At 37.2% G+C, this 13,056-nt stretch overlaps 1 protein-coding gene across 1 annotated transcript in view; it reads left to right on the top strand.

Moving 5' to 3' along the window:
- LOC126756229 (mucin-19) overlaps positions 1–13,056 on the top strand; it is a 535,736-nt gene that overhangs the window by 130,973 nt on the left and 391,707 nt on the right. The window contains 1 exon segment of the mRNA XM_050469149.1: positions 9,966–9,993. The gene's annotated coding sequence lies outside the window, so the exon portion shown is untranslated.

Here is a 13,056-nt window from a genome sequence, read left to right as displayed (position 1 = left end):
GCTTTTGAATGGCCTCTACGTCTCCATAACGCTTTCCTTTCATGAGCAAATGCATTTTTCCGAAAAGGAAGAAGTCGCACGGTGCTATATCAGGTGAATACGGGGAGTGGTTAATGGTTAAAATGTAATTTTTGGTCAAATAATCGGTCACAAGCGTCGATCGATGAGACGGCGCATTATCGTGCAACAAAAGCCAGCATTCATCTTCGCGATATTCGGGCCGAACACGTCGAATACGGCGCACCAAACGCTTCAAAACTCCAAGGTAGAATACCTCATTAACGTTTTGGCCGGGTGGAATAAATTCTTTGTGGACAATATCCTTGGAATCATAAAAACAAATCAGCATTGTCTTCACTTTTGACTCCTCCATGCGCGAGTGCCTTCTATTCCGCACTTTGGCGTTGAAAACTCCACAATATTGTAAAAGAAGTTTTTGTGCTTTTTGACCTCTTTAATGATGTCCTTCGAATGTTGGATTCTGAGCGATTTTTGGTCGTCTGTCAATTTGTGCGGAACAAACCGAGCACACACCTTTCGTAAGCGCAAATGTTCGGTCAAAATGCGATAAATCGATGTTTAGGAGATGTCCAATTCCATTTCCATGAATTTCAATTATAATTTCGGCTAATTTTTGATGAATTCACGCACAGTTTCGATGGAATATGCGGTGATCACGGATTTTGATTGGCCCACATGGTGATCGTCATTTATGTCCTCACGGCCACTTTGAAAACGTTGAAACCACTCGTGCACTCTGCTACGGGATAGGCAATCATCGCCATACACTTGTTTCATCAATTGAAATGTTTCGGTAAAAGTTTTACCAATTTTGAAATAAAATCTAATGTTGGCTCTTTGTTCGAAGCTCATTTTGGCACCGATAACACAAACATACCGACACTTAAAACGCAATAACTTCACTTCCAATCAATGAAATGTCATGAAATTCTCACCGGACAATAAATAAACATAGCAGATTCCAACGCACTAGTCGACATATAGACGGCGCCTCCAGGGGGCGCTAGATTCAAAAAGTCCTGTTTACTTTGGAAAGCACTTTGTATGTTCTGTAAAGCGGTGGACCTATCTACACGCGAGCGGCTGGTCTGAACTCATTGTGCTATAAAACAAATATTCACCGTTCAGCAGCTCGCTGCATTTAATATACTTTTTTTTGCGAACTACGCCGTAGGAACATTACATCTCAATTGGCTCTTTCTGGGATCTGCCGATAATGCCACACTTCGTTTCTGAGGGAAAGATCTACACTTAAGATCTAAGAAAACCATTACCGTAATACTGAGCTTTTTATTCATCTTTGGCTTCGCCAATTGTCTCTATCCTTTACGATATCACGCCAGTTTTACATCCCAAGTGCAGACAGGTTAGACCGCTATGCAAGTGGATGGATGTATGGCCGACCTAGAATTCGTTGTCCCCACATGAGTATCGACTAGGAGAAAATTTTTGGCTTGGGCGTCATCATCCATGTGAGCGACATGGCCCAATCATCGCAATCGTTGGATTTTCAGACGCTTAACTATATCCACCCCGCCGTAGAGCACATAAAGTTCGTGGCTCTACCTACTTCGCTATTCATTGTTCATGCGGGCGTGCAGAGTATATTCCTCACGAATTCTCTAATTGATTTCTTATCCCTGTTCGACATCGTCCATGTTTTTGCACCATATGATAGGACGGGAATGATTCGTCGATAGCAAAATCTGCTTCTGAATTGCCTACCGATCCCAAAGTATGTAGCACCTGTTGCCAAGAGTTGTTCTGCCCTTATCTACAGGCTTAGATTGTTGGTGGAGTTTTTGCTCGTTTCGACAAAGTCATTAACTTTTTCAAATTTATTGTTGCTAGCAAAGGTATTGTTTCAAAAGCATGAGAAATCTTTGTGCGTAGCCTCCAAGTACTTTGCCTTACCCTCGTTCACCGCAAAACCAAGCTCTCTCGGCTCATTTTCAAGTCTGGGAAAGGTTGCAAAAATGTGTCACTGCCGTTCAGATTATTTGCAAGTATCACTTTTTCTAGAATTAGTATATTGACTAAGATCACGTTGTCTTAAACCTCATCTGGTAAAGGAAAGGCTTCGAGAGATCTATCCCGATTTTGACGAATGGTTGTGCTTAATGTCGCCCAAATAATATACCATTGCCTAGAAGTCTCTGAATTCGCACAGGGTACTCGAGGACAATATTTGCGATTTCGCATAATCTGCGCCTCTCTGTCTTCAGCTCACCTCCTGCATAGACGCAAACTATTTCTGCATATGCTTGCTCGCTTAGAGAGGAAATCCATAGTGAGACGCGAGCCCATTGTATGGATAACGAGCGCGACGTAGTTGATGGCTTACAAATTGGCGTGCCACGGCACTTCGACTACAACAAATGCAACAACAATAATTACTGTGCATGTACGTATGTACATGTGAACATAATGCGTACTACAACAAACATGCGAGCGACAGCCGTAGAAATTACTACTCTAATACCAATTTGCCAACGCCACATTTACGCGCTGCCGCAAGGTGGCGCTCGCGCATGAAGCAATTCGGAAATGCTAAACGCTCGCATGTTTCGGTGTGTGATGGCAAATGCCATGCCATTTGTTGTTGCTTGCCGCATGATTGCATGACAAAAGGAGCAAAAGAGCGGGATAGAGATAGCAGAGGAGTGAAAGGATTGGTTGGAATAGAGAGGCCAAATGGTTGTGGAGAGAGTGTAGAACGCGTTTGGCTCGGTTGTTGGGCGCAAGATTGCTTTAAGTTGTAATTTAATGCATTCGCACGCGCACGCACACCCACATACAGTCTTACACATATGTACATATATGTACATTCATATATAAATATTCATAAAATGGCTGTGCATATGCAAATATGCCGTCACTGGCTCACACACGCATGCAAGGCTGCATGTTTGGCAGCCTCTGCGACTAGGAGACATGTGGGTGTACGTGTGATTTTCTGCGTGCCTGTGACTGTGTGTGTACTGCTGTATGGTAAGAATTTAATTCAATAAATAGTTGTGGCGCCACTGCTCAAAATATTCGCCCTTCGCCGCCTTCCCTCCCCGACCCTTTATCATTTCATAGGCAACTGCGAACTGTCGAAAGTTTTGATTTCAGTTTTATTTTTTTCAATGTATTTGTCTTTCGTTTCTAGCTATCGCTGCTGCCGTTTGCCGGGTTAATTTCAGTCTCGCGGCACAATTAAAACTTTTGACGTGACTGTAGTGACGCAGAGATTTGATTGCGCGATTTTGATTTCAGAGTGGCATAATGCAATTATAATAGCATTTTTTATGCACCGAAATTATTTTTTCTTTAAAAGAAATTAAAAAAGATATAAAAAAATTGTATTTTCTAAAAAATCTTAAATCTTAGAAGCTCAGACATTGCTTATAATGATTATAAATAACAGATTTATTAACAATTAAGCTACAAAATATGTCTCTAAACAATAATATTTTCTGGTGTTTGCTCCACAAATGCGTCTTAACTTGCCAAATATGATGTCGCGTCACAATGGCCCATCGCTCGACATTTGGAAGAATGTGGACAGAAAATAGTAAGACTTTTTAATTTAAATTTCACTCAAAACTCCACTTGTCGAAATATTTTATTTAGATTGGTATGAGTGTCTGTGACGTCTGTTTCAAATGTCAGATCAAAAAAGCCATCAACATCAACTGATGATCAACACGTCAAGAAAATAAAGTAATTTGTGCTTGAGAATCGACGATTAACAGTTAGATATCTTACTAGCATTGTTGGAATATCGCAAGGACCAGTCGAAACCATTTTGAAAGATCATTTGGACCAAAGAAAAGTGAAAGTACAATTGGTTTTCGAAAACCAGCATCTGTGATACAATGTTTTGCAACTACCAGGATGCTATAAAACATATTATTACTGGAATTTTGGATCTGTGATTTCGACCCGGAAATATACGATCAATCGGCCGAATATCGTGGCAAAGGTGAGCCGAAGCCGTAAAAACAACGTCAGCGCTGTTCAAAAATCAGGGTTATGTTGACACTTTTCTTTGATTATCTAGGTGTGGTGCACTTTGAACAAACTGGCAACAAGTGGTACCATTTCAGTGCAATGCGCCATTTCCGTGAAGCTATTCGTAAAGAAAGGTCGGAATTATAGGCCAAAAACTCGTGCTTTTTGCGTCACGATCATCGTCGTATTCTGCATTGATCGCTAAATTTTTAACCAATATCGCGTCTCAACCACTGTATTCGTCTGACTTAGCCCCGTGTGACTTTTGGCTACTCAGCAAACTCAAACGACCGCTCTGTGAAAAGCGAATTGAGTCAATTGAAGACAATAAACCTGAATCGCTACTCCGGAAATTGACTTTAGTAACTGTTTCGAAGATTGAAAAAGACGTTAGCCAAGTGTATTGAAGCCAAGGGATATCAACTTGAGAGGGGTGATAGAGATTTTGAAGAACAAATTAAGAATTTTATTTTAATTATGAACAAAGTCTTACTATATTTTGCTCATAGCAGTACTTTATGTAATATGAATATATATGTTAGATAACGATATTCTAGTTATATAGCCTAAGGCGATTATAATGTTCTGTTAAAATAAAATTCCTGAGTACCGCTTACAAGGCACAAGAATGCCTCAATGTGGTAGCCTGCTAGGTGGAAAGAAGCGTCTTAGTTTACAATCCAAATAAAACTGAACTGGTTTTATTTACCAGGGGATATAAAATCCCGCATGCTTCCCTTTCCTCATTGGGCAGGTCTCGAATGCCTCATCTTTGATAGTAAGCTATCATTTAAGCCCAATCTTGAGTGGAGGTTGATGAAGGCATTGGTTGCCTCATATTGTTGTAAAGGCGCTAATAGGCAGTGGTGAGGTCTCTCACCAAAACTTGTGCTTTAGATTAACGGAGCCATAGTTAAGACAATACTGTTTTATTATGTATTTGTCTGGTGGAGGGTGCTCAGTAAAACTGCTTTCACTAAACAACTTGAACTTGAACATGTTCAACATGATTGGTTTTCTTTGCACTACGTACAAGACCGATGATAGCACATAATGCTCCACATATACATAGCCGGTGAAAGCATAGTTGCGAAGGAAACTGGACTTACTAAGGATCCCAGAGGAAAACATTCCGAAATCCTCTTTCAGTTCGACTACAACTTGATAACTTGTATCATTGCGCAGCGAATCATACTTCTAGAGAAGTCCTCTCCGCGCACATAAATACTTTCGAAAGATATGAGAGTGTAACGGAATCGCACGCAGGTAGAACAAAACTAGGTAACTAATTTATGACCTCAGTAGCAGTAACATCAAGCTACTCACAATTTAATATTGCCTGGGTGCCTGGTCCCCACGGAATCGTTGGAAATTGTAAAGCCGATGACACTTTTTCTTCTACTGTCTTGCTTTTGTCAGATAAAGGTTGCCATACTTTGGCGAATATGATATTTAGGGCCTCAATAAATTTGTGGTAGGCTCTAGGCGTTTTTTCAGTATGCGACGGTCTTTTAAATCCAAACGTAGGACTTCTGGACATCACAACGGGCAGGCGTCGAGGCCTCACGAGAAAGCCAGCTATTTACCTTACAAGATTAATATACGTATAGAGGAATACCTAATGTTAATTGAATTGATGCAAAATTTCGTCAGTCACTAAAAATAAGCTCCATCGTTTTCACAGTGATTTTTACATAATAGTATTATTGTGAGATATAATGAAAGAACTTCAGTTGATCTCTCTAACACTCTGCTGAGATCTCTTCTTTACTCTCTTTATTTAAATTTTGTTCTTTTTTAAATGTGGTTGCATCTAAAAATGTCTAAAGAAGAAAGAGAAAAATATTTATCTGCCGATAGAATGACGGGATTGGACCATAAGGAAATATGATATGATATTAGAGCTTCATATTTACAACGACTTTGTTAAATGAAGAGGAAATAAACTATGACAGATGTCATCCCGGTAGAATTATTAACAAACATCATATTGGGTGATGTAGTTCCCACCACCGAGACTACCAGCTTCACTAGATGGAGCTATAGTCGGCACCATCGTCACCAAGATATCATATTTATGATCACATTCGCTGAAAGAAGATTACTACAAAAATCGAATTTTCTGCTCGATTCGATATAAAATGTCGATGCATAGGCAGGAGAAACTCAAATGCACAAAACAAAAATTCCGCTAGATGGCGCTTGGGCCAAATTATTATTAAAACTGACGATTATGGTTCATATTCGCTACATTCTCCAGAAGTAATTGTTTGTATGCTTATTATTAAAATTAACTGAAATTAGTTAAACATGATAAGGGTCGACATAGTTTATCGGTGATATTTCAACCATGGAAGGCCATAGTCAACCTTTAAAGGCAACTGTTGGAGTTAACAGGTGTTGTCTAAGTACTAATTTTTTTAGTAAAAATGGTTGCGAATTTTTAGTTGCCACAAATCAGCATTTACCTTTCATCTTTAGCTAACAGGGTTGTTAATGGTATAGGGTTGGTAGAAAAATAATAATAAATACCGAAAAATATATACTTGGCTTATGCGACGCAGTCTATTTTAAAGCAGCATCAGCTTATAAATTTGTTGGTATTAATTTGTAGTAGTCTGCATGCTGTATACCCTCTAAGCTGCCACATAAACAAATTAATTTATAGCAAATAGCAAACAGTGTTAAAAAATCCCAAAGAAAACTGCCAAAAATATGGAAACGAAAAGAACTTCAAAAAAATTAAGTAAGAAAAAGGGGTTAAAACATAATAAACAACAACAACAACAAAATGTAAGGTGATTATAACGAAATCTGTGTTTATTTGCCACACATTAGCGCCGCTGGGCAGCACGTGACGCCACTTGCCCTTCTTCGAGTTTTTTTTTACGAATATTCGCTGCATAAGTAGGACTCACACACACACAGAGCAATGTGCTTAGAATTCTTCTTTAATGTTTGTTGGTGCGCTGAGCACATAAATTCCAATCAAGCAAAGTAAAGTCAAATAAAGTAAAAGCGGAAGTAGTAGAGCAATAAAAAGCGCACAAAGGTAAAAATGTTTGCTCTCCCATACCTGCTTTGAGTGTATGTGTTGGTGTATGTATGCAAGTGTTTGCTTTCTGTGTAGCTTTGTGTGTGCGTTTTAAATATAATTGCGCGCAACGCTTTTGGGCGCCACAAACGCTAATGCCATCTTACCCGCCGTTAATATCAATTAAAGCAGTCGAGAAGCGAGTGCACGTGCACACACACACTGACGCATACATATGCATTTCACATCTAAGAGCAAAGTGAGGTGAGCAAGCGAAAGTAGACAGCAGTAGATGGAGCAGAATTTTAAGGATATATGTGTAATTAGAAGTGAAATAAATTTAAGGAAACAGTTAAATAACAGAAAAAGAAGAAAAACCGTAACTTCTGTTTCACCGAAGCTGTAATACAACATTACGGACAATATCCCTTGCCAACTCTAGTAAAACCAACTGAGCAGAAAAAGTTTTTCATGCAAGCACTTGATTTCAATCGTCCAGTTTCTAAGGCAGCTATATGCTAGAGTCTTTAAAATGTATTAAACACTTCAATTATACAAAACCATAAGAAACAGAAATTTAGAGCATTGGAAGCCTATATTTAACGGCTTCCAATGCTCTAAATTTTGCCGGTTTCATTCGGCTGAAGCCTGGTAATTCTTGTACTGCATTCCTCCGAATCCACTTTTCCAATTTTGTGAAGATGGAAACTTAAAGGTAGGTTCCAAGTGATAACCCCCACAATATTACTAAGTTCCCTGTTTTCTATAAGTAGAATCTTTTTGGTCTGTCCCTCATAAACACTACACCAGAGTAACTTTGCGGTATGCCCGGTGTTGCTATTGTATCAAATTCTTAGAGGAATTGTGCTCCCAGCTGCTCTGCAGCGAGCCAATTCGTCTCATTTCTAATTTATATCTGTACTTATATGTATAACTGAGCACCCAGACAATATACTGAGAGTCTGGTTAATGACTGCTTGCATAATCTAACGCAAGGAGACTTAGTATTGCCGATACGGATTGTCCTCATTGCCGCTTGGCTGTCCACTAGAAGTTTTATGGACTTTTCAGTTATGCCAACAATTTCTTAAAGCTATCTTCTGCGTATGGATTATTACAGTAGAAGCCTGCTCCTGTTCCTATTTCCTCTTCTTCGATTCATCGGTGAATAATAAGTAGATTTTTTCTTTGGAACTCTCGATCACAGAATAATTGGTCTATTTTTCTCTCCTATGGAAAGATATGGTAATTAAATACTACTAATTCCCCACGAGTCTCCTTTTCTCCGGCGCAGTGCCAATTTATCCTGAGCTCATTAATAAGGTATTGTATGATGTCATGCCCACACTGACTTCGAGTCCAACTCCAAGCCTGTAAGGCTTACTTTAAGTGAGTATGTTTTGGCCGAATATCGAGGATAACTTCCAGAGTCATTGTTGATGTTCATAATTCATAATCAGGCACGTTGCACCTGTTCCAGGTGATTAATGCGGCACGTTTTTGATAATGCAATCCACCACATCACTGAATCAAGAGACTATGTCTGATCAAAAATCCCTCTTTGACGCAATGGTTCTTCTGCAGGAGTTCTGAATTCGAAGGGCTTTGGAAGCCCTGCTCTTAACATGCTTTTTCCAAATCAGTTTTTTTCAACGATAACTCCGAGATATTTATATATGACAGAGCGAGAATTTGCCCTTTAAAAAATAACCTATAAAAATAAATTAACATTTTTTAATTTTAACATTTAAATTATTTTCCAAAATTTAAATTAGTTTTATGATTTTTTACTTATTTGCTATACTTAATAAAACGGCATCGGCTTTACGGTAAAACAATTTTGCGATTTTGTAATTTTCCTATTTTCAAACAAATTTCGACTCAAAATAGCAAAAGGAAATATTTTTTGTGCAATCACTACAGCTCTAACGCCAATTAAACGCTTTCGGCTGCCATTGCCAAAATTCTGGTTCACGTCCTTGTGTGCCAAAAACCAATTGCAGCCCCAAAAACAAATACTTTGCACGATCAAGTATGCCAAATTCGTGAAATTTTCAAACATTATGTCTCACATTCACGTTCACCGTTACTTTTAATTATAATCAGTTTACTAATCAGCACAAAAGTATGCTACAAAAAGTATTTAAATATGTGAAATTGGGTCACCGAGAGAAAGCGATAAATTTTGTGGCCAAAAATAATGTTGTTTACACAAAATAGCGCATTGATAGCCAAAGAGTGGCGATGACTGCCAGGCACTTTAATTAGGAAACTAGTTCAAGGTTTATGTGGGCGAATTAAAGTAAAACGATAAATGCGGGGACTTTAAGAAAAAAATCTAGGATAAAAATGCATTTGTATTGCATTGAATGTATTTTTGTAGGTATTTTTCTTTTCTCTAACTGAATTATACCTGACAGTCACTTTCATAAGCATTCGGTTGTTGTTTGCAATTCCATGGGTCACTGTCCAATTATAAATTTTATGATAAAAGAATTTAATATTTTTTTAATTTTTATGTAACTTTTTATCCGCACCAAAATGGAGTTGAAATTTTGGTCCTAAAAAATATCACTATTGTTTTTTATTAACTAAGGACCCAAATGCATACAATTTCTACTTACTTGTGGACTTTTATCTCAAACCTTCTTAAAAGTGATATAAATTGGAAGTTATTAAAAAACCGAAATGTTTTATCTGGTAAAAAGATTTCTTGAAGTTTTACAAACTCATATTTTGTATGCCTTCTTCAGAACCCAAAGCTAACTTTTAGCAAGTCTCTAATAATTATATCGCCTATCTGTCTTTTATTGATTACATCCAACTCATAATATGATTAAGAAATTATTTGAAGTAATAAAAGATATTCACAAGTTTCTAATATGTTCATATCTATTTTGTTTAATTTCAGAACCGCGACAACTATAACTTCGAAGAAGGTAAGTCCTTCTAATTAGATATATACTATATATTATCTATTAAAAATTAATAAAATTTTATTTAATTTTTGCTTCGATCTTCAAAATCTTTTAGTGTCTTGCCAAGCGTTCTTAACTTTCTCAGCTACAGAATGCGCCAACTTTTATAATCGCGCTCTTTAAAGCGTTAAAAGTTCTACTCTTAATAATTTCAGCATTTGCTTAGCGAATTAAAACGCCTAGCAATTACTTTCCATCTTGATCACTTGCAAAATATTTTAAACTTTTTTTACTAAATGAGTTTATCCCTTAGTTTGTTTGTTTAAAGCTCAAAATGACCTATAAACGTATCGTTTAAGGATTAAAAGATCTGTCTTCTATTATATCGTTTTTCACTTTGTGAATGTAAGCACTTACGAATTCTTTTTAGACTTTATATCTATCATTGTTGATGGATTATTTGAGGAAAATTTTTTAGGAATAATTTTAATCATTGACTTCACTGCCAAAACTACTTTTTGGAGGTCTCTTAAATAAATTGTCAAAGAGACAAGTATAGCGATGTGATTTTTTTATTTTATATCAAAACGTGTATCGCTTTCAAGTCCAACATAATATAACTGCACCGGTTTAAAAAGCAGAAAGCACAATTGACAGTGTTGTGTGTTGTGTGGAGCAGCAGACGAGGAATGGGTTGACATGTTGGCGTCTCGAAACTTCGCGACATCACGCAATGTCTGCCAAATATTTTATAAAGTAGACAAACGTAAATATACATAAATAGATATTAGGTTGAGTCAAAAAATGAATATATTTTTTCGCTCGGCATTTTGAAAACTAGGTGCTTAGACGCCTCTAAGAAAGTCTCTCCAGGCATGAGGAGTTTACCTTAAAACATTAATCGTTAACATTTCTTAAACGGTTAAGTTTACGGTGAAATCGTACGTTTTTCTTTTTATAGAGCATACAATTTTTGGAAAAATCGAAGATCTGACATATTTTTTTAAAGCAAGATTTGAACTTTCTTATCTGATAATAAGCAAAAAGTATAAATGTAAGGCGGTGGAGCTTACCGTTACTAGAAAAGTCTCCCACATGAAGAGACATTTTTAGATGTGTCTAAGAATTTATGTATTTCTCTGAGTACTAAGCAAATTGTTATTTTTACCCACCCTAATAAACACATTCATATATATGTGCTTTTGCTTAAGAAGACACACTCTTACTTGCTTGTAAGCATATTTTCTTATTAGAAAGGCTTGTGCTGTAATAATATGTGCGTATGTGTCGAAACAGGACATGCACGGCGTCACAGCCGCCGACTGAGCATGTGAGTTAGACGCTGTTCCGCCTTGCTTCTAGCTTGTCAGAGCAGCAGCAATATGAGGCGCCAGCTTGGCTGCCAGTTTGACTGAGTACGAAAAAGTTGAATACCAAAAATCTTCCCGCTAAAGGTAAGGTTTGGGAAGCAGATTTTGTAAGGTGGCGGCTAGAAAAGATTGAGTTGAAAATATTTTCTGTTTTAGATATGATGTTAATCAGCTTGAATGTGCTGTGAATGAATTTATATTATGGTTATTTTGATATTGATATGATGTTTTTGAAATTCATTCAAATACTGTGAATCTTCCTCTAGAGTATGCACTTTGGAGTTCGTAACTCTTGTGGTACTTGTAGATAAATCATTCCGGAGCATAGATCTTATATCACGCAAATATCGTTAGGTTCACAAGCTCGCTGATAAAATAATATCTAGGTATCAATTTTAGGCTGAATACAATCAAATTTCATTGCATTTATCGAACCATTCTCAGAAGTGTTAAGATGAGAGATTGAACATCATTTTTAGCTTTGTTATGCCTATATTTGGGTGTTGAAGGCTTTAGAGAAAAGTTAGTTTTTCCTTTACTAACTACAGGGATCTATTTTCAATACGCGTATATTAACGAGAAAGTTAAACGAGGTACAATAGTTTCTATACCTCATAAGAAGTGCGTTGGAAATATCAGTCATCAAACCATATTTAATGAGGGAAAACCAAATCATTCTCAATACTCTGCCTTTTAGTCTAAGACAGTAACTCTCTCTCTCTCTTTCTGAAAGATTTTGCATTAATCCAATTAAACATTTTACTTGAACGAAAACGAACCTAATTCTAATGAATTATTTAGTACTAAGACTTTTTAATTTTGATTTTGCGCGAAAACACATTCGCCGAAATATTTTTTTCTAGATTGGTCAGACTGTGCCAAATGTCACATCAAAATAATCATTATTATTTAGTATAGGTTTGTCTTTCAGAAGTACATAAAGTGCCTTCGATGATATTTACGATGAGAATTCAGAATGATAGAAAAGGACTTCGGTGATAATTTTTTCTCGCGGGAAAGTGTTTTTGATCGGTACACATTTTTCAAGGAACGAGGAATCACGTCCAAGAAGGCCATCAACAGCAACTGATGAACAACAAGTCAGTAAAATAAAGGAATTGGTGCTTGAGAATGGACTATTAAGAGTCAGAGAACTAACTGGCATATCTAACATGGAATATCGGAAGGATCAGTGAAAATCATTTTGAAATATCATTTGACCCTAAGAAAAGTGAAAGCACGATTGGTTTCAAAATCACAAAACATTTTCGTCGTCCGACTAATAGGATGTCATGAAAGGTATTATTTTTGGGCCTTAGCCTTCGTCTGAAGATAGACGAAGAGTGGGCGAATTTCCAATATTACAGAGTGCGATGAGTTTTTGTGTTACTATAATGGATATCCTCTTTTTCGGCATAAACAAAAACTACGAAGCAAACAAACAAAAACTTGAATCTGAAAAAAGTTTTCGCAGCGCATTCTCAACTGCTAAATTTTGCACAATGAAATCTTAAGCGCTCCCTGGGGCACATAATTCAAGGTAACGTGCCACATCACTTGCAGCGGCCGCCGTTAGACCAACATACATACCAACTAAAACTTGGGTGGCATGTAGAGACAGTGGTAAACCCACAAAGCGCAGAAGGGAAACACGCCAACCCTTACTAAATTTCGAATTTCTGCACATCTCTGCTTACGTTAGCCCTTCTAGATT

Source organism: Bactrocera neohumeralis, chromosome 4 (assembly GCF_024586455.1).
Source record: "Bactrocera neohumeralis isolate Rockhampton chromosome 4, APGP_CSIRO_Bneo_wtdbg2-racon-allhic-juicebox.fasta_v2, whole genome shotgun sequence".
Taxonomy (NCBI): domain Eukaryota; kingdom Metazoa; phylum Arthropoda; class Insecta; order Diptera; family Tephritidae; genus Bactrocera; species Bactrocera neohumeralis.
This window is presented reverse-complemented; position numbering and strand designations above follow the sequence as displayed.